We start from the raw sequence: 19,340 nt of genomic DNA, 5'->3' as shown, positions 1-19,340 counted from the left end.
ATCTCTGCCGGTGCTCAGCCTTCCAGGAAGAACAGTTTGTGCTGCAGGGCGGGGGGCATGGTACACCCCACACCAGCACACAGAGGATGGCAGGATGCCACTAAGAATCACACTTTAAAATCTAGACAGACTAGGCAAGTGGTTTTTTTCCTGACAGGGAAAGAATGTTTATTTCTAAGCTGACTCTGCTTCATTTACTTGCACTTGTCCAATACATTCTCAGCATCCCGAGGAAACAGGAAAGGGGTACCCAAGAAAAAAGACAACACAGAAACAAACAAACAAAAAAGAGTGTGTCCCCTCAGGCCACCTTCAGAGATAACTGAAAAGTAGCATCCTTAGAGGACAGATGCTATGAGAGCACACAATGATTCAGAAATAATACTTGCTAAAATTGACAACAAGAAGCCCCAGAAGAGCACCCCCAAGTTGTAGCACTCTAGTTCGCAAAGCAATTTTAACCAACAGAGTTCAAAGCACGTAGAAAGCTTTCCCTGACTCCTTCCTAGCTCCTACAAAGTAGACGAAAGCAATTATTCCCAATGCACCAGAAAGAAATGTAAAGAAAGCAAGACAAAAGGAAGGATGCTTAGAATCCTTGAGACTTCTCTCCCAAAGTAGAGTTCTACCAACTCCATCCTGCAGGCGCTTGTCCTCTCCCTGCTTAAACACACATGGAGACAAAAGTTTGCTACTTCAGGAAGCCTGCTGGATTCTTGGCAATTCTCCTGATAGGACGGTTTCTCGTACTGTGCCAATATCTGTCCTCTGCAACTTCCACAGTCCTGTTCTTTGGAGCAATATAAAATAACTCGACTCCTGCTCTTCTTCATCACAATCCTTCAGATGTGTGGATATGACTATTAGGCCTGCCACAATGTGTTGTCATGAAGTCTCTTTATCTTTTTCTTCTAATTAATCTTATGTGACTGGTCTTTTAACTTTCAGCGTCTCAATCACCTCCCCTATCCTGGGGCAACTCAACATGGGGGCATCAGTCTGAGGTAGAAAGGGCCTTCCCGCATCTGACAAGCAACACATCTGAACCTCCTTCTGTGAGATGAGGAGAAAGGAAGGCACCTTGGTCAAACAACATAAGAAAAGCCACCTCTATGTACTTAGAAAATAGAAAATGAAATGGTTTGACCTTTTCTGTGGCACTGTGCAGAGCTAACCCAGACAGAAGCTGCCTTAGATTATTATAAACAGATAATTGGAATAAAATTTAATACTCACCTTTCAAATTTAGAAGTAGATTTCTCTTGTCCCTCTTGCACTTGGTTGTCGAGGGGGATAAAAACATCCACCCACCCATTCCCTGCACACACACACTATCCTAATACTTTGAAGAGCAGGCAATGAACATGCTCCATCTCTGAGGGCACCCAGCAACTGGACCCAGAAAACACTCAGAAAAGGAGTCAGTTTCCCTGGAAGATACCTGACACCCAGAGGGAACAATTGATCTGAAAGCTTTTCAGAGCTTCCAACAAAAGCAAGTGGGGCTTCCCCAAGAGAGAATAGGTTCCCACCTTGGCCCAGTTTTCTGAGTCCAGCTAAGAAGAAAGTATACTTAATTTAGCTAAGAAACTATTACAGTTAAATGACCTTTCTTAAAGTTGCTTCATGTAAGAAGTCTTCAAAACCCATAAAACAGGCAATTCCACATAATCAAGAAAACGTTCATGTCTCCACCCACATTTATCATAATTTTTAATCTACTTCTCCAACACTCACTTTGACCATCTCTGTTGTTTTTCTGTAAATCGGTTTAGAGGGGGTACGAATCTGTTTTCAGCAAATACTTCCTCCTCTACTCCCCTCCTTCCCATGCTCTTCCCCCTCTTCAGTGCTTCTGTTCAGGTTTCTTTTGGGCAACTGAGCATTAGATCTTGTGCTTTTCGTCATGGTGTCCCCCTTCTACGTTTTGTCACACTGTCTTCTACATTTGACCCATGGCCTGTCATTTTATGTGGATTAGGGATAAAGGACACAAATCAAAGAATGGCAATGTAGTTAATCAACAAGCACCAAGAACAGGACTAGTAATAGACAGACTACTAATTAATAAAAACTTCTTTAGCAAAGGTGTCTAAGTTGGTTGCTTAGAACTCTAAGTACATTTTTGCATGGTCACCATGTTATGTACATCATGAGAGGGAATTGAAACAATGCAATTAGTGCCCTCTTTTGAGTAACATAGACCTCGTGAACTGGTCTGAATAACTACCTAGTCGTCATTTATAATAATAGGTCATGGGAAGATACCCTCCTTCTCTTGTTCATCACTACCGTTTCTCCTGGTTCCTCCAATAGCAGGCATAGAGGGGTTTTAATTGTTTTTGAGGAACAAAGGAATAAATGAATAAATGCACTTATTTATTCATCAAATATTTATAAAACTCCTACCATAGTTAGGTGCCATGTTAGGTGCTAAGGAACTAGATATAGCCCTTATCCTTAAGCAGCTCACAGTTGAGTGGGGGAAAGAGACAAGTAAACAAATAATTACAGCATTATGTGATGGTGCATTAAATGCTAGTGAAAAGCATAAACATGGATGAGATCCCAAATGAGAGTGAGTAGAGTGAGATAAATACAGAAGACCCTATGGAATATAACATTAAAGGGGCCGATGGGGGAAGAGGAGTCTGCCAAGAAAAATGGAAAGAAGGTGCAAGAGAAGACATAAGGAAGAATGGTGTCACAGAAGCCAAATAAGGAGAGCACTTCAAGAAGGGAGTGGTAATACCACCTCATCTACTTTGTCATCTAGTAGTGACTAAGTGACTACTTAGTCACTTCTTTTTGTAATGAATATTGCCAGCCCAGACCTCCCCCTTGAATTCAGAGACTCCACCTGCCCCTCCTACATCTCCACATGGCCATCTGATAAGCTTCAGCTAGAATGACAATCAACAGGTAGAAAAAAACATTTGGACAAGTAAAGGGAATAGATGTTTAAGCCACTACTCATAACAGCTAAAACAAAAACCTGAGGCATGCAGGATGTCAGAAAGACTTCTTGGGGAAGGTGAGATACATTTGCTCAGGGAAGTTATAAATGATGAAAGGAGAGGAGAGGCTGCAACTTGGGAAAGAACAGTGATAGGATTGAACCCTTGAATGTGTCTGTCCATTAACCAAGATTTGATCAGTCAAATGATACATAAATTATATACTTATACTCAGTTGAAAGATCATTTCACCAACCATGAAGACGTCAGCTATCAGAACAAGCTACTTAGGACAATTAAGAACCATATTATTCCTCCTCAAACCACGTATTTTTATCTGTGAGGATAAAATCTAAAGAAGCTTAAAGAATCCCCCACTTCCCATGTACTGTCGCATGGGACAACCTGGAAACCAACAAAAACACCACTTAACCAGATGGTTCTTCCTACAGTGGGTCAGAGTCTACATTCTTTAATTGAGAAAATTAAGGTATAGCAGGTGCAGCTGATATTTCAAGCAGTAAGCATCCCACTTCTTTGTAAAGGCACTTAATAGGTAAGGAGTTAAAAGAGGAATGAATCTCAACAGAACTTCCTCTCAGCAGATGTTCAGCAAATCCTTCCCAATATGAGGGACTCCAATGTTAACTTCTTTATTTGCTTTGGTTAAAAAAAGAACAATTGCTTCTCAGGGATTCATATTAAAACATTTTATGTGATGCCAGATAAATGGGACACTCTGTCATAGACGAAATTTTATTTTGGACCAATGGTTTGCAGATTTAGTCTGTTTTCTTCTGAAAGAAAAGATCTATAAAATCTATCCACCCGAATCCCTGCTTCTGGCCCTATGGAGTGATAAACCTCTGGGGTTGCCTGGAAACTTGGCTAAAATTGCTTGATTTCCTCTGGAACATCTCGGAAAATGGTGTGTGGATCATTCAATCTCTCCTTCCTGGGTGTAATTCAAGAAGCTATGGATGACTCCTGATTTGTTTGTCAAAGAGTTAGATTTTCCATGATGTTCAGACAGGTCCTGGCTATTGACACTAGATTGGCATTACTCCCAAAGGTCAGATTCTCTACCTGCCACTGTATGGCATTTCTCCATGGGGGTCAGATGCACTCAAATGCACTTTTCCACCAATCATTGAGTCTGCTCAGCACACATCATGAAATTAGCTAATGCTTTTGCCAGAATGTTCAGCTTTTCACCCCACATGATATATAAAACACTGAGGTGTGGTATAAACCATAAAGAATGAGAATTCACTAGATAGGATTGCTAAGAACATTGGAAAATGAAGTAAAAGTCTTTGAGAGCCTACTCAAAGTAAGGCATTGTAGAAGACACAAAACATTAAGACTTAAATTGCTTCCAGAGAAAAGACATTAAAGGTTCATTTAAAAATGTAACAGCATAGGCAGAATTTGATGTGCTGAAAACTAACATCACCTCCTCAGCACATGCCCCATGCTGTGTACCCCAGTCTCTTCTCTTCTTCAGCCCCAGAGACTGAGAACCAAGTCTTCTGTAGTCCCCCAGCTCAGACTAACAAAGAGGTACCGAGAGTTGTGACTAACTGAATTTAACCTACTGTGTGCCAGGCAATGTGCTAAGAATTAAGGTAGAAGATACACACGTGGTTTCTGCACTCAAGGAATTTGTTTGTAGTCTGATGAAGTAAATCTTATTATTCTGCTTAGTGAAAATAAACCAAGACTCATCCAAATTACAAGGTTTCTCTTGCATAATCCAAAAATCATTTGCATAAATATATCCTGAGATACTTTATTGAATGCATATCTTCCCAAGCCCTATTTCAAACTTCTGATTCAGAATATCTGACAGACAGGACTGAAAACCTATAATTTAACAAACTCCCTGAATGACTCTTATACCTATTAAGCATTGAGAACCACTTACATCAGATCGTGAGATTAATCACCATACAGAAGTCCCATGCTGCCCCTTTTTTGACTGAAGAGTGGAAGGCAACTTAGAGTGTTTCACCATCAGTGCCTGAGTCAGTCAGAGACATTATGATAATAAGCCCACAGCAGAAAATAAAGAAGTTAGGAAAAGGGACACACAGCATTCAAGCCCTCCAAAAGGCATTGAGGAAGTCAAGAGATCTCACTCACTACCAGGCCAGGCAAGAAGTGACTCTCAACACACAGCACATTCCTAAATGGCACTGGGGAGAAGGGAAGCTTTGCAGTTCAGAGGACCCTTTGCAGGTCCTTCTGCATATATTGCTGAGGCCATTATCCTTTTCCTCTGATGTTGCTGATCTCTAGATCAAGAACACACAGGTGAAAGAACACGTGCCTTGGCACCTGTGCCCAGTGCCTAGATAACTTGCTGCATCTGCCTCTCTGTTACCCTTTCTCTTTCCCTAGAGCACCCCCCAGAGCGGGTCCAAACAAAATGGTAGCTCACACACACATGCACACCAATGTTTTCACCCTCTGAAATAGTCATTTTATCTCCATATCAGTTTTCACATCTCTCCTGCCTTGCCCCCAACTTCTCTTCTCTTGACTGGTATCCATGAAGACTTTGGCATCAGAAGACCCGGATTTGAGTTTGCTCTCCCATTTGATAACTGAGTGACCTGGAATCTTCCCCCTCCAACTTAATTGACTCTCCATTTCCTTGTGTGCAAAGTGGGCGTGATAATAATCCTTGTAAGATTATTGTGAGGATCAGACAATGCACAGGATGTGAGAATAGTGCTTTGTAAACCTACAAAGTGCAACAGCTATTACACTGTAGAAGAAACTGTTATGCTATGAAGGACACTGACTACATGATGGTGACACTGGTCACAGAGACTGGCCGAGGCTGGACACAGGCCTCAGGAGCCACTGCTGTGGAATGACCATGAAAGTCTCCATCACAAGTGACGGTGAATAAGGATCCACCAGTGGCTCTCGTGGGCAATCTGGAATACATTCAAAGAGGTCAGCACTTAAAAATGGGGAAAAGAAAACAAAATACTTGGAGGGAGAAAACAGCAAGGCAAAAGGCTGAGCAGGCAGAATCTATTAAAGAGAAAGAAGGTGGCAGAAGGGGGAACGACAGACAATGTCAAAGGCACCACCACAGGGAAGCACGAGAAGGGAAATCAACAGACACCTGCTGATGGAGGGACTAGAAAACCAGGATATTCAACCTACACTAACCTAGATGGCCCAGTTCCTAAACAACCATCTTTCCTTTCCTTCATGACACTATGCAATGAAACATCTATTCTCCTCAATTTATTGTATATATGTAAAACAAACCTTGTCACTTGAGGAGACACCAATGGACCTCTGCCTTCCAGCCTGAAAAAGTCTAACACTCCAAAGGTAAATTTTGTTCTTCCAAGTCACGGTCTTCTTTTGTTGGGCCCAGAGCCCTTGGAGCATTTACTAATAGTAACTTTCTAAAAAAAAAAAAATTGACTAAATATTTAAATATGCTCACAGCTAGATTTGAAAAGTGATATTCATGCCATGGAGAAGACACCAAGAAAATATTAGTAAACTCTTTGTTTTGACTTCCAGATCTTCCTGAGGAAATTACATTTGTTGCTGTCTCAGAACGATGTATAAAAACACATAAAACAAGATCTCCTAAGAGGGGATCCAGGCATTGGCTTTAGGAAATCTATAAACTCCATAAAATTGCACAGAGAAGTTGTAATTTACATGCATTTTTTTGTCCATGAATTTCATCAAATTCACCAAAACATCTCACCACTGAGTTAGATATTCCTAAACACCTTTTTTCTGGGACCCCTTTGACCTCTGAATATATTTTACAAATTAAATTGTCTTTCATTGGTCATCCCCATAACTTGAGTTTCAATTCCAAATAATGTCACCCTTTTCTTGCCTCCTCCTCAAGCCACTTTTTTTCTTTCTCTTTTAATGTGTCCTTCCTTCTTTATTGATCCCTTTACTTCTTTTTCTTCTTGTTCCTTTTCTAACTCCCTCTCTAATTTCCCTCTCTCTCCTATCCTTAGTTAAGCCCACCAGTGACCTCCATGTTTCTCTTCTCTCAAAGCTAAAGAAGGTGCCACTGCCCATTTAAAATATTCCATCTGGGTCAGGCACAGTGGCTCACGCCTTTAATCCCAGCATTTTGGGAGGCCGAGGCGGGCAGATCACAAGGTCTACAGATTGAGACCATCCTGGCCCACATGGTGAAAGCCCGTCTCTATTAAAAAATGCAAAAATTAGCTGGGCGTGGTGGCACATGCCTGTAGTCCCAGCTACTCTAGAGGCTGAGGCAGGAGAATCACTTGAAGCCGGGAGGCAGAGGCGAAGGTTGCAGTGAGCTGAGATTGTGCCTCTACACTACAGCCTGTCTCAAAAAAATAAATAAATAAAATAAAACAACAACAGCAAAAATCCATCTAAGTCTTAGTCCTTCTCTACCACACTCCATATTCTTTTACATTTATTCCTACCCTTTCCCTTTGTCAAATGCCTGTAGGCCTGGAGTTACAGTTTGAATCATTGCAATATTAATAGCGTTGTCCTTCTTGAAGGAAGATGACATCACTAATCCACCATCAGTGGGACGTGTGCCCTTGAGCAATTTTCTCCACAGAAGGAGCAAGTGGGTATTGCTATCTTCCCACGCCTCAGCTCATACCCCTAAAAACAATCTCAAGACTATTCTAAGCTGAGATTTGGGGTACAGCAAGTAGACCCAGAATAGAAAGAAACCAACTTTATGGTCTCATGAGATTTTGATCTAGGCACAGTCTCAGGAGGGCCACACCCCAAACTAGGAATAGCCAGAATCTTTCAACTGAAATTGGTTTTGTTTATGCTCAGTTAGATTTGATTACGCATCTCTAATTTGAAAGAATCAGGTGCACGGTAATGATGAAGTTACCAGTTAGCATGTACATAGTAGGTATATTACATCATCTCTAATTCTCTCAACCATCCTTGGGAAAATGATATTCACAGAGATTAAGTAACTTAAAGAAGCCACATAGTTAGTAAGTGATAAGCCCAGGATTTGAATCTACTTTTCTTTCCATTACACTGCACTGACATGTGTGTTATAGCTTCGGTTCCTTTCTTCTTGGATGCCGATCAAATGAGTGCAGCCAGTGGCAGAGAAGAGCCCAGCAGCAGCTTGAGTGACTAAGAGGCCCTCCTCTGGCCGACCTTCCCTTTCGCGGCCACTTTCCTACACCAAGTCTGAGATGCTTTCAGTAACTAGAGAGCTGATGACTCATGCCTGTCCTCAGAGTTTTAAGTGATACTTTCGTAACATGCTATCTTATCCCTGGCAAGGAAGTAGGATCCATTTTTTTGCGTCTTTACTGAACACTCACCTGCTCTCATAACTTTGATCAGCTGGTGCAGGAAGTAACGGAGACAACCTAGGAACAGTTTGTTTCTTTTGTCATGCCTGGACAGTGATCTTTTCTTGACTGGAGCCAGGTATGACATACTTGTGCTCCAACATCAAGTGAGACTAGTAAATGCTAGCTTTCTACTATGCTCTGGTTGCATTTTGTATATCCCTCCTTCCTTGCAATGCTATGCCAGTTGCTGAAATGGAATTTCAGAAGAGGTCTACTGACTTCAGAGACCATATGTTCAGTCACTACTCTATATTGTTCCCATAATTCTGATAGGAAAAATTTGAAGAAAGAGGGGGAGGGAGTTTCTTCTAAATGTAGATCAGTTTCCCTGCTTTGAAGATTAGAGAGAACTCTCAATTAATTCTATAAATATTTGTTGGATGCTTACTACATCCTAGCCTCTCTGCTGAGTTGTAAGAAGCCTATAGGTGTATTAAAAAAAAAATATTAACTCTAGCTCAAGAGACATACAAGGAAAAAGACTTTCAAAATTAACCGAGGGGAAAAATGATGCAACAAAAGCATGAACAAAGTGTAACAGAAGTCCAACGGAAGAAACTAGAGGAATCTGGACAGGATTCTTTCAGAGGCTGGTCCTGAAAAGGTGGAGAGGATTTCTGTACCTAAAGAAGAACAGGAAGGATTTTTCCCACTGAGGATTCACCAGAATTATTAATAATCATACCTAACGTTGTTGAATGCATCCTATGTACCTGACACTGTTCAAGGTACATTCTATATATATTGATTTATTTAACTCTGATAAAAATCTCAAAAATTAATATCATCTTCTCCATCAAAGAAGTAAGGTTCTTGAAGGTTAAGCAACTTGGCTAAATGCCTGGGCTGACTGAGGGGGTCTTTGGCTCAAAACCATGAACCTTCTTACTACCTGACATTATCTCCACATCACATTTGTGATGTCCTCTACAGATGTGGATGTCATCCTTGTACAGGAGCCATATTAATGAATCTATTAATTTTTGTTGTTTATTTAGATAAGATTTTCTTCACAGCCTAAATAAGGCACAGAAACAAGAAGCAGCTCAGCACTAGCCAAGGCACAATAATAAAATAATAACAATTATTTATCAGTACTATTATGTTTTTTAGCATTTACTGAGCTTTATTCTGTCAAATAATGTTCTAAGTACTTTTCAGGTATTAATAGAAAACTACCCTATAATGTAATTTCTATTATAACTCCCAGCTCACAGAGATGAGGACATCAGTACATATATAGGTGACAGGTTATAGGTTGACCACCTATCCTATCTACTTTATGTGCTTTATTTTTGGGTCAGGGGAGACCATTTTATCTGAAGCCTATTTTGTTTGTCATAGCCAAACTTTATTCCTTTCCCAGATGCTTCCTTCCTTGACATTCTTTTTTTCTTAAATGAAAGCTCCAAATCTGTTTACCTCTGAATTGTGTCTATTAGTGTCCCTGGGCAAATGGATTTCATTGCAGTTCAAACCAGACTCTGTTGACTAAGGATTTCCAGGGTCCCTAAGTTCCTTCTGGTGTAAAGGGCAGTGGCTTGACTTGCATAGAATTTCTGCCAGACTGGCTTAGAACACATTCAAATGCTTAAAATACCAGTGCAGTCAAAGGCCAGCCTGCCAGATGAATGCTGACTGGCAGGAAGAGCAGACATTCCAAAGAAAGTGCTGTCTGTCTTCAACCCCCAGCTCTCATCCAGGATTGAACTCAAAGCTTGCAGCAAACAGCCAAGAGTTTCAAGAGTTTTGTGTGCTGCAAGAAAAAATAAGGAAAAGAAGAGAGATGTTGGTGCACCCTTTCCTCTCTGAACTTCCACCCCAGCTAGAGAAAACACACAGCCAGGCTAACTGTTGTCACTTTCAATGCACAGCCACTAACCTCCCTGAGTCCTTTTGTGGTACCCTCTCGTCCTATTATATATCTCTAATTCATTCAATCTCCCTCTCTTCTAGACAAGAATTTCACACCTTTTCCTCCCACTTCAAACATACAATTCCTCATCTTATATTCACAGCTGATAACAGAACATCCATGTGCTCCCATCTACCAGTCTACCTACATGCACTCTCTTAACTCTTGTTACAATGCATGAACTCCGTGCTCCTAGCTGAAGTCAACTCCGATATTTGTGCTCTGAGCTCCATTCCCTCATACCTTCTCAAGGATTTTGTTCCCTCCAATGTTTCATCTCTTTACTACATAATGAATTATCCTATCTGCATACAAACACACTGCTGTTTATCTCATTTTAAACCCCATCTCTCAAACCCACTTTTGCCTCCGACTGTTGCCCTGTTTCTCAACAATCATCAGAAGTTGTCTATACTTGGTGTCTTCCCTTCTGTTCTTTCCATTCTCTCTTGAACCCATTCCAATCAAACTTTCCCTCCCAGTACACCTTTAAAACTTCTCTTGCAAAAGTCTTCATGCTCTCTCCTCACCACCTACGACACATACAGATAGTCAAATTCAGGGCTTAATTACCATATTCCATTGCACTCAACTGCAGCATTTGACTCTGAGGATCATGATTTCCTTCCTGAAGTACTTTTTTCCTGGAATATCATTCTTTCTTGGCCTTCTACCTACTTCATTTGCTGCTCCTTCTCAATTTTCTTTATCAGTTCCTACTTATATGCCTGCCATCTAAATGTGTACAGGACCAGGACCACACATTCTTCAGATGCTCAGCGTCTATACTCACTTTCTTGGTGATCTTCCCCCGGTCTTGTAGATTTAGATACCATGTCTATGATGATGATTCCCTAATTCATATGTCTAGCTTAATCCCTCCTCTGAACACCAGCCTTATAAATACAATTGCCAGTCAATATCTCCACTTGGATTTTTAATAAGCATTTCAAATTTATCATTCCAAAAAATGAGCTCTTTAACTTCCCTTCCTGTCCTGAAACTTTTAGTTCCTCAGGCCAAAACCTTAAAGTAATCCTTGATTCTTCTTCTCCTGTTAACCCCCATAACAACATACTATGTCAGTTCTTCTCTGAAATTATCACCAGAATATGACCACATCTCACTACTTGGACTGCTACCACCTTGGCTCCAGCCACCATCATCTTTTTCCTGCATTACTGCAAAGCTGCCTCATTAATCACCTTTCTTCCATCTTTGTTCACTTATAGCCTATTCTGTAATCAGAAACCAAAGTAATTTTTTTTAATGTTAGTCAAATCATGTCACTCTCCTTCTCAAAAATCTCTATACTTCTTATGTCACTCAGAGTAAAATCCAATGTCCTTACCATCTGCAGTGGGGCATTAAGATAATCTGTATGACAGCCCAACATAACAGAATAGCATTGACTGGCATTTTCCCATTTTTCTTTGTTCAGGTAAAAACCTTGGAATCACCCTTGTCTCGTCCCTTTGTCTCAAACTCAATCTCTACTTCATCTGAAGTTCTGTCAACTCTACCTTCAAAACATCCCCCATATCTGACCACTTCTCATTATCCTCATTGCTACCATCTTAGTCCAAGACACCATTGCATCTTATAAGCACTATTTTAATAACAATCTAGTAGGTCTCCATGCTTTCCTACTTGCACCTTTCAGGGTAGTCCTGACAAAACATAAGCCACATCATGTCATCTCTATGTTTATAACCCTCCAATGGCTGCCCAGATAATAAGGGTAGTTTCAGAGCATTACTGGGAATGAAAATCTTATTGGTTGAAGAGTTAATTAGAGATGATAAAGTGGGGACAATGAGGACAAACTACTATTTTGAGAAATGTGGCTGTGAACAGAAGGGAAAAACAGGACAGTAGATGAAGGTGGCTTAGACCTGCCAGAGATTTTTCCCATAAGATGGAACAAAGGTGAGCATACTTTCATGTTAAAGGTAGTTACTAGAAAGAGAGATTGAAGATACAGTAGAGAGAGATATCGAATGGCCTCAGAGGAAGCAGAAGGAGATAAGAACTTGGAGGCTCAGTTGAAAAGGACAGCTTCAGACAGGAGGTGGTGTGTGCATTCTAATGAGGCAGAAAAGGAGGAAAAGACTGATGCAGATAAGCTTGCAGGTAGTGGGGGTAAAAGCCAATGATGATGTGCAGACTCAGCAGATTAGAAAGTTCCACTTTCAAAATTTTCACTTTCATTGACTAAGTTAATGCATTTTTAAATCAATATCAAATTCTTAGTAAACAAATATTATTACATTAAAACAGAATTCAATTCTTAATGGATTTTCTTCCTAAAAAATAATATTCCATATTATGGCTATGGAGCACATATTCTAACTTAATATCAGGGCTCTATTATATTAAGGAATATCAATGTTTTGGAGCTCAAAAATGAGTTCCAGTGAGTTCATTTTATTAAAAACAGTAATGCCATTTGTTTGCATTGCTATTTTAAAAAGTTAATCAATAAAATAATTATTTAAAATTATTTAATTACAAATAGAAGCTTAAGAATGCCTAAGTGATTCTCAAAAAGATTATACAGCAGTCAGTGAAAATCAGATGAGTGGGCTGATGACTTAGTCAGTTCATCACTCAGCTGAACAAGGCTAGCTGCAATGGAGGCTTTCACTATTATACAGACTTACCCTGATTCATTCTTAGTCATATAATATTTGCTTTATACCCTTAATTAACATATGCCCATAATTAGCCATCATGAAGACAGGCAGCTTAAGCCATGTTACTATTGAAATATAACAAGTTAATAAAGAGAATAAAAAATTATAAGAAGTTGGCAGTTTTGCCCAAGGATGTTCTTCACCAGATACAGGTTGAATGCATCTACTCAAAAATCCTCTTGTAGTCCCGGTCTTGGCTAATGTTATGCTACCCATTCAGTCTTTAGATGCAGAAACCTTTGAATCTTTTTATTCCTTATTCTCTCTCAATTCCCATGACCAGTCAACCAATCAGTCATTTCACCAAGACCTGTAGATACTTCCTCCTTAGAATCTCTTGAGAATCCCTGACCCTCTGCTAATCTTAGTTCAGGTCCTCAGCACTTTCTGCCATCCCTCCCTAATATACAGCTTCCTGGGTCATCCTCCAACAATCTGAAAACATACCACTCCCCTTGCCCTGATTCCAGTTCTTGGAGAACTCCCCAGAGCTTTCAGAATAAAGCTCAAGTTCACAAGTAAGATTAACCCACAAGGCTCTGAATGATGTGATCACTGCCTAACTGCTCTTCTTCCTCCTCATTTTACTGCATCTTTGTCCCATCTCAAACCTATTCATATTTCAATCAAGACAACAGTGAATGCCTTATAGTACAAGGACATAACCAAATGCTATTTCCTTTACTGGAATCCCTTTCTCCTCCCTTGTCTAGCTAACTTCTATTTATTCTGCAAAGCATAATTCTGAATTTGATATACACTTTGAGGGGTTTCTTTTCACTTTTGTGTCAGTAGGAGAAGTAGGTTTGCCCAAATATAATTCTACTCTTCTCTCTGATCACCCTCAATTCAACAGTTCTTATGAAAAAACTGGAGAACTGGGCTGGGTGCAGTGGCTCACACCTGTAATCCCAGCACTTTGGGAGGCCAGGGTGGGTGGATTCCTTGAGCTCAAGAGTTTGAAGCCAGCCTAGGCAACATAGTGAAACACTGTCTCTAACAAAAATACCAAAAAAATTAGCTGAGTGTGATGGCACATGCCTGTAATGCCAGCTACTCAGCAGTCTGAGGCAGGAGGATCTCATAAGCCTGGGAGGCAGAGGTTGCAGTGAGCCGAGATTGTGCCACTGTACTCCAGCCTAGGTGACAGAGTGAGACTCTGTCTCAAAAAAGGAAAAGAAAAAGAGGCGGGGGCGGGGAGACAATTAAATGCATCTTGGAAGACAGAACTATGATGCAAAGAATTTGTCAGGGTAAAAGGATGATAAGGCTAGAGGTTAAATTATAGAATCACCTTAAAGAAGGATATGCACTAGAAGAACTGAGTATCCTACTCTAATATAACATAACATGGATTTTTCTTCAGGCCTGTACTAAGCTATGTTTTTATCCATTCTTGATTGCTTGAGTAATTCAACATACGAGTTAACCAAAATTTGTTTTTTTTTAAAAAAAGTAGATGTTACTATACACACTTTTAGAAAATAATAATACCACAAAATATACAAGAGTCAAACAATAAGAAGCTTATTTTTTATTTGAAAATTCAGAAGTCACTATAAATCTCATAATCACCAGATTGTCGATACTCAGAAAACATGTTAAACAGAATTCCCTGTATGATAGAATGATGCATGGGTACTGTATCTATGTGTTACAAATTTTCTGGGGCAATTCTTCTGTCCTATTTCAAAAAAGAAAATAAAAATCCTTGTTCAGACTATATCTATCTGTCCTTACTTATAGCAACTTTTAATTTATTTCTATTTCAATTCAGGGTACTTAGTTTTGGAGTTTAAGAATTGCAAGTTTAACCCTCTGTTTCCTGGCACTGGCTTGTGGAGGAGAAATACAAGATACTTTTTTTTAATCCAACTTTCCAGTTGATTTCAAATTTTGCCTCCTCCACCGGGATTTCTGGGTGGTGGTATACTGATAAATGTGTGACCAGCAATTTGGGTGTGTGGACAATAGAGGAAACCTGATTTACAGTGTTTGCCAATTTTCATGGTATAAATACTCTCACCATCCAATTTCAAACTGCCAGTGGTTTAACAGCCACTTCACAATTGCTAAAGAAAAAAGTGTTCAATGATACTCTTTATCACAGCAAGAACGATTTTATTCAAGACCTTCACTGTAGGTAGTAGGGACCACTGCAACAGGGTCTTACAGTGAAGAGGGGAGATGAGGCTTAACTCGGAATATAGCCTGGGCAAATGCGATCAAGATCAGAGCTATTAAATGAAAAATTATTGAGAGGAAACATCAGGGGTAAGGGGGATTCTGGCTAAGCCTACCTAACAAAATGTTTCCTGAAGATAGGCTAGGGTGATCCGGCATTACCTCAGGGATGGTGAAGAAAGAGGAATTTGATCAGACATGTGGGGTGGTAGATTGTTGCTAAACTAGCTTAGCAGGGCTCTTTGCCAAGACTGGATTTTACAAGGGAAATACACGAATAGGCCTAGGAGAAGCTTCAGAAGCCTGACTAAAGTGTGGCCAAGCAAATAATCTTTGTCACAATATTGTTGTATATTTAACAATCAATTCTTGAGAGTGGGCTCATGCCAGCTCCACCATCCTACTGTTTCCAGGAGACACTGGTCCACAGAGGCCTCCCAATTATCTAAGTTCTTGATACACTCCTGGCCTGCACCTGTCCCACAGCCATTCCCACCCCACACCTAACAATGATTGCCTTATACTCTGATAGTGTTGAAACTCATCTGATCCCTGTGGTCCTGGAAAACAGCAAAGATTCAGAATATTCCCCTCTTTATATTCTCTGAAACCTCTACCCTTTCGTGTTTCCAAAATAGCTAACTGCAAAGGACACCCCTGCCCTGCGATATCCTGAATATTCCAAGATAAAACCCTTTCTTATGATGCTTTCATTTATCTGCCTTTACAAAACCCTGGGTTTTCCTTTCTTTTCTCTGAGACATTGCTTATTAATGAACATTCTTCCTATTTCAATAGCCTCAATTAAAACATCTCCTTAATTTTATGGTGCATTTTCTTTCACCACTCTCTGTTGTCAGTTCACTGTTACCCTGAACCCTACATGGATTCAGTCAACCACCTGTCTCTTGGGTTGCCCCTTAAAAGCAGGAAAATACAGCCTCTCCACACCAGCCCCAGTTGTGCTTTGATGCCACACCCCCAGCTGTGGTACTCATTGTTGATTCTGTTGAAAGGGAGATCTCTGGGTGAGAGAGCATGAGCAGCTCAGGGCCTGAACTGAAATCCATGAACACAAGCCTTCTTGTCCATGTACTGGGATCTCTCCCTCACTTGGGTACAGTTCCATTGCCCTGCAATCATGGTGGTAGCTGTGGGGCGTGGTATAAATGAAGACCTGCCAGCTTTCTCCTTACCTAACATCCTCCTTCAGCCATGAACATACACGCTTAGCCCCTGAGGGAACATCTGAGCTTGCTGCAGCTGGTCAGCCTGGCATCAGCTCTGCCCCAGAGCAGCCCCTCCACTGCCCTACCCAAGCCTTTTACTCCTTGAGATCAGCAAGAGCTCTGGCCCCCTTCCATGGACATTGCTTCAGGCCTAAGCTCCTTTCCAGAGTCTCTGGAGGACCCCAAAGAAGACTCAAAGCTGCCTCACTCTCGGGCCATGCTCTGGAGGAGGCACATTCTCCCATCCCTGGCCAAGGGCACATCCACAGCACCACTGGGCTCCCTGACTGGGCTTTTGAGCCGGAAGACCAGAATTTGATTCTTGACTCTGTGCTTTGAAGCTGTGTGATTTTTGCTAAATCGTTTACTTTCTCTCAGGTTTTTTTCTATTAGAAAATTACTTTAAGATAACAACAACAACAATAATATTTCATGAGGTGACCATAAGGATTAAAGTAAATTTCAAAATGCTTTCTAAATGATAAAGTCCTATACGTTTTAGCTGCTCCTGTTGCTAGTGAACCAAAATAGGAGACGGCTTTAGAAGACCTTCCTGAGGAGTCAGATCCCTGTTTTCATACATGAAAAATATTTATTGAGCACTGACTTTGTATCAGGGGCATGTGAGGTCAATGTCCTCAGGGAGTTTACGGTCTGTGACAGAAGATAGCACATTGCCAGGCGATTATAGCAGAGCCCTTGCCTCTCAACTGTGGACTTTGCCTGCAGCCTGGGAATCTCATGGGAGCTTGTTAGAAGTGCAGGCAGGAACATACCAAATGGGAACCTGCATTTCAGCAACATCCTCGGAGATTTGTTTGCTGCTATTGAGAGTGGCAGAGAAAACACTGTGTGCAGCGGGTGGCTCCTAATTTGTTTGCAGGGTCTCAAGGCAAGCTGCCAACAGGAAGGGACATCTAAGCAGGGGCCTTAAGACCCACAGCCAGCAGCCTGAATTTCAGCAGGGACAGACTGAGTGTAGTGGGGCTTGCTGTCCACTCTCTGAGTCCTCCCCCTCCCTCTCTTCTTTCCCCATCCACTCACCCCCACTCCAGGCTTGGCATTCTCAGGCACTCCTCACACACCACGGTGAGGAGAAAACCCCTCTGGCCCAGTGAATTCCTTCTTAGAATGGCTTCTACCCCTTGTGGAGAGCAAGCGAGTCTTTTGAAAGGATTTTTCTATAATGTGTCGCTTGGATAGAGGGATGATTGATGACTTGATGAATTGTACATTGAACTCTGACTTTTAGGCACTAAATATAAACTGTGCACATGCTGGAAGAGCTAAATTTAGCGGCGCTGACATAGGTGGGGAGGGAGGGGCTGTAGGGGGCTCTCCTGGGACAGGCTGGAAGCGGCCAGAGTGATGCCCCAGCAGCTGCTGCCGCCCAGGGTTAATTTATGATCCTGTCAGGGGAGGAGGTGCACTGGAAATTTCATCCCAGGCTGATTTGTTTTCAGAGGGGTTTGTTGGGAGTCATTTTTCTGTTTTTCAAAAATAATAAAAACAAATGCAGATAGGGAAGATGTCTGCCTCCATCCGATCCGTTTTCTCCCATTTGGGTTATAGCACCGGGCTGTCCTCCTCAGGCTGGGCTCGGATCTCCTGGTGGTTATTTCTAATTCCGTCCCATGCTGCCCCAGATCTTCTTTGTTTAGTTAGATGAGAAGGCTCTAATTATCGAGATTGAAGGTCATAATGAGAGTGGATCTCTAATGCTGCCAAACTGCAATGCTCCAAAGTGCCCTTTCTGGTTAAAAATCCCGATTGTCTGGTGTACTTTGGGGGAAAGCTACTTAGCGGCTCATCTTTGTTGAGGCTGGGGTGAAGGGAGGAAGAAACAAGACTCCTTCGCCTCTTCCCTGTCTCCCAGCAGTGTGAGAAGAGAGCAGTAGTGCAGCACTCAGGCTGTCCTGGCAGAAAGCAGACAGAGGAGACAGGGTGGCATCATTTCAGAACACAAAGTGGGCCTGCTGGTCCTCCATCCCACACCATCACCCTGGCAGCCACTGTGGATAGGGAAGCCACAAGCAGCATCCATTTGCCATTTCCCCTTCATTATCAAGAAGCTGTGTTTCCCTCCCAGGGTAACATAGAGAAAGCTCATCTACATTTTGATTGCTGTCTTTGGGTAATGACAACTGGAAATAGGCTCTGAACTCCCTCTACAATCACTTTCCATTAATTAGACTTAATTATGTGGCCCAAGCAAAGAAGAGAGAGCTCCTTGCCAGTCCATGAATAAATCATACTTGATTTACTCTACTGTGTTTTCCCTCACTTCTCCCTGGTTCCCCTAAACTCAAAAGGAATAGAGGAGCTCTGTGGTCAGTTTACCATATCACCCAGTATCTCAAACCAAGAGCCTCTGTGTCTGCCGTCTCTCCCTCACCCTTCCTCCTCCCATTGGTGACTGAGAAACTGGCTGATGTGAGCTCCAAAAAAAGGAGAAAAGAGAGCATGTGGCCCACTGATTATTTAAGTGTCCTCATCCGCATGAGTTTGGAGGTAACATTCAAAGTGATTGACAGTTAGGGGGCTCTCAGGCCGTGCTTTGAGGAACATAGCTGACTCCCTTCTGGAAAGTAAGGACACACTCAGCCTGAGTTCTTGGAGAAAACTTTCCAGGGAGTCCTAATCATGCTCATTCTAGGCATCTCCACTAGCCCATGATTACACCCACAGTGGTTTAAAAAGTCAGAGAGATTTTCTGCTACTTTATGATAGAGACTGAACATGTTAATATGAATATGGCTCAAGGAGTTGTGATGGGCACTCCTGGGAGCCCCAGAAAGAAGTCAGAAGAGAGAGATACCCTGAACTGTGGCCCAGCAGATTAGCATCCATCAACCTGCTACCTGGGGTCTGGATCTCCCCACCCCTCTTGGGTTTCCTATTGCAGGCCCTGGAGACTTGTGGCCTGATTTCTCTCTCAAGCCTGCAATGCCACTGGAAGAGGAGTTATCAGGCCATGC

The 19,340-nt window shown here is 41.6% G+C and overlaps 1 long non-coding RNA gene across 1 annotated transcript in view; it reads right to left on the bottom strand.

Annotated features, from left to right (window-relative positions):
* The window catches only part of LOC144340296 (uncharacterized), a 71,723-nt gene extending 54,164 nt beyond the window's left edge, over positions 1-17,559 (bottom strand). The window contains exon 1 of the long non-coding RNA XR_013416235.1: positions 17,407-17,559. This is a non-coding gene — a long non-coding RNA (uncharacterized LOC144340296). The remainder of the gene's footprint in view (positions 1-17,406) is intronic.
* Between the last annotated feature and the right edge of the window lie 1,781 nt (positions 17,560-19,340).

Source organism: Macaca mulatta, chromosome 1 (genome assembly GCF_049350105.2).
Source record: "Macaca mulatta isolate MMU2019108-1 chromosome 1, T2T-MMU8v2.0, whole genome shotgun sequence".
NCBI classification, from domain to species: domain Eukaryota; kingdom Metazoa; phylum Chordata; class Mammalia; order Primates; family Cercopithecidae; genus Macaca; species Macaca mulatta.
Note: the sequence above shows the minus strand (reverse complement) of the source record. Positions and strands in the feature narration are given on the sequence as shown.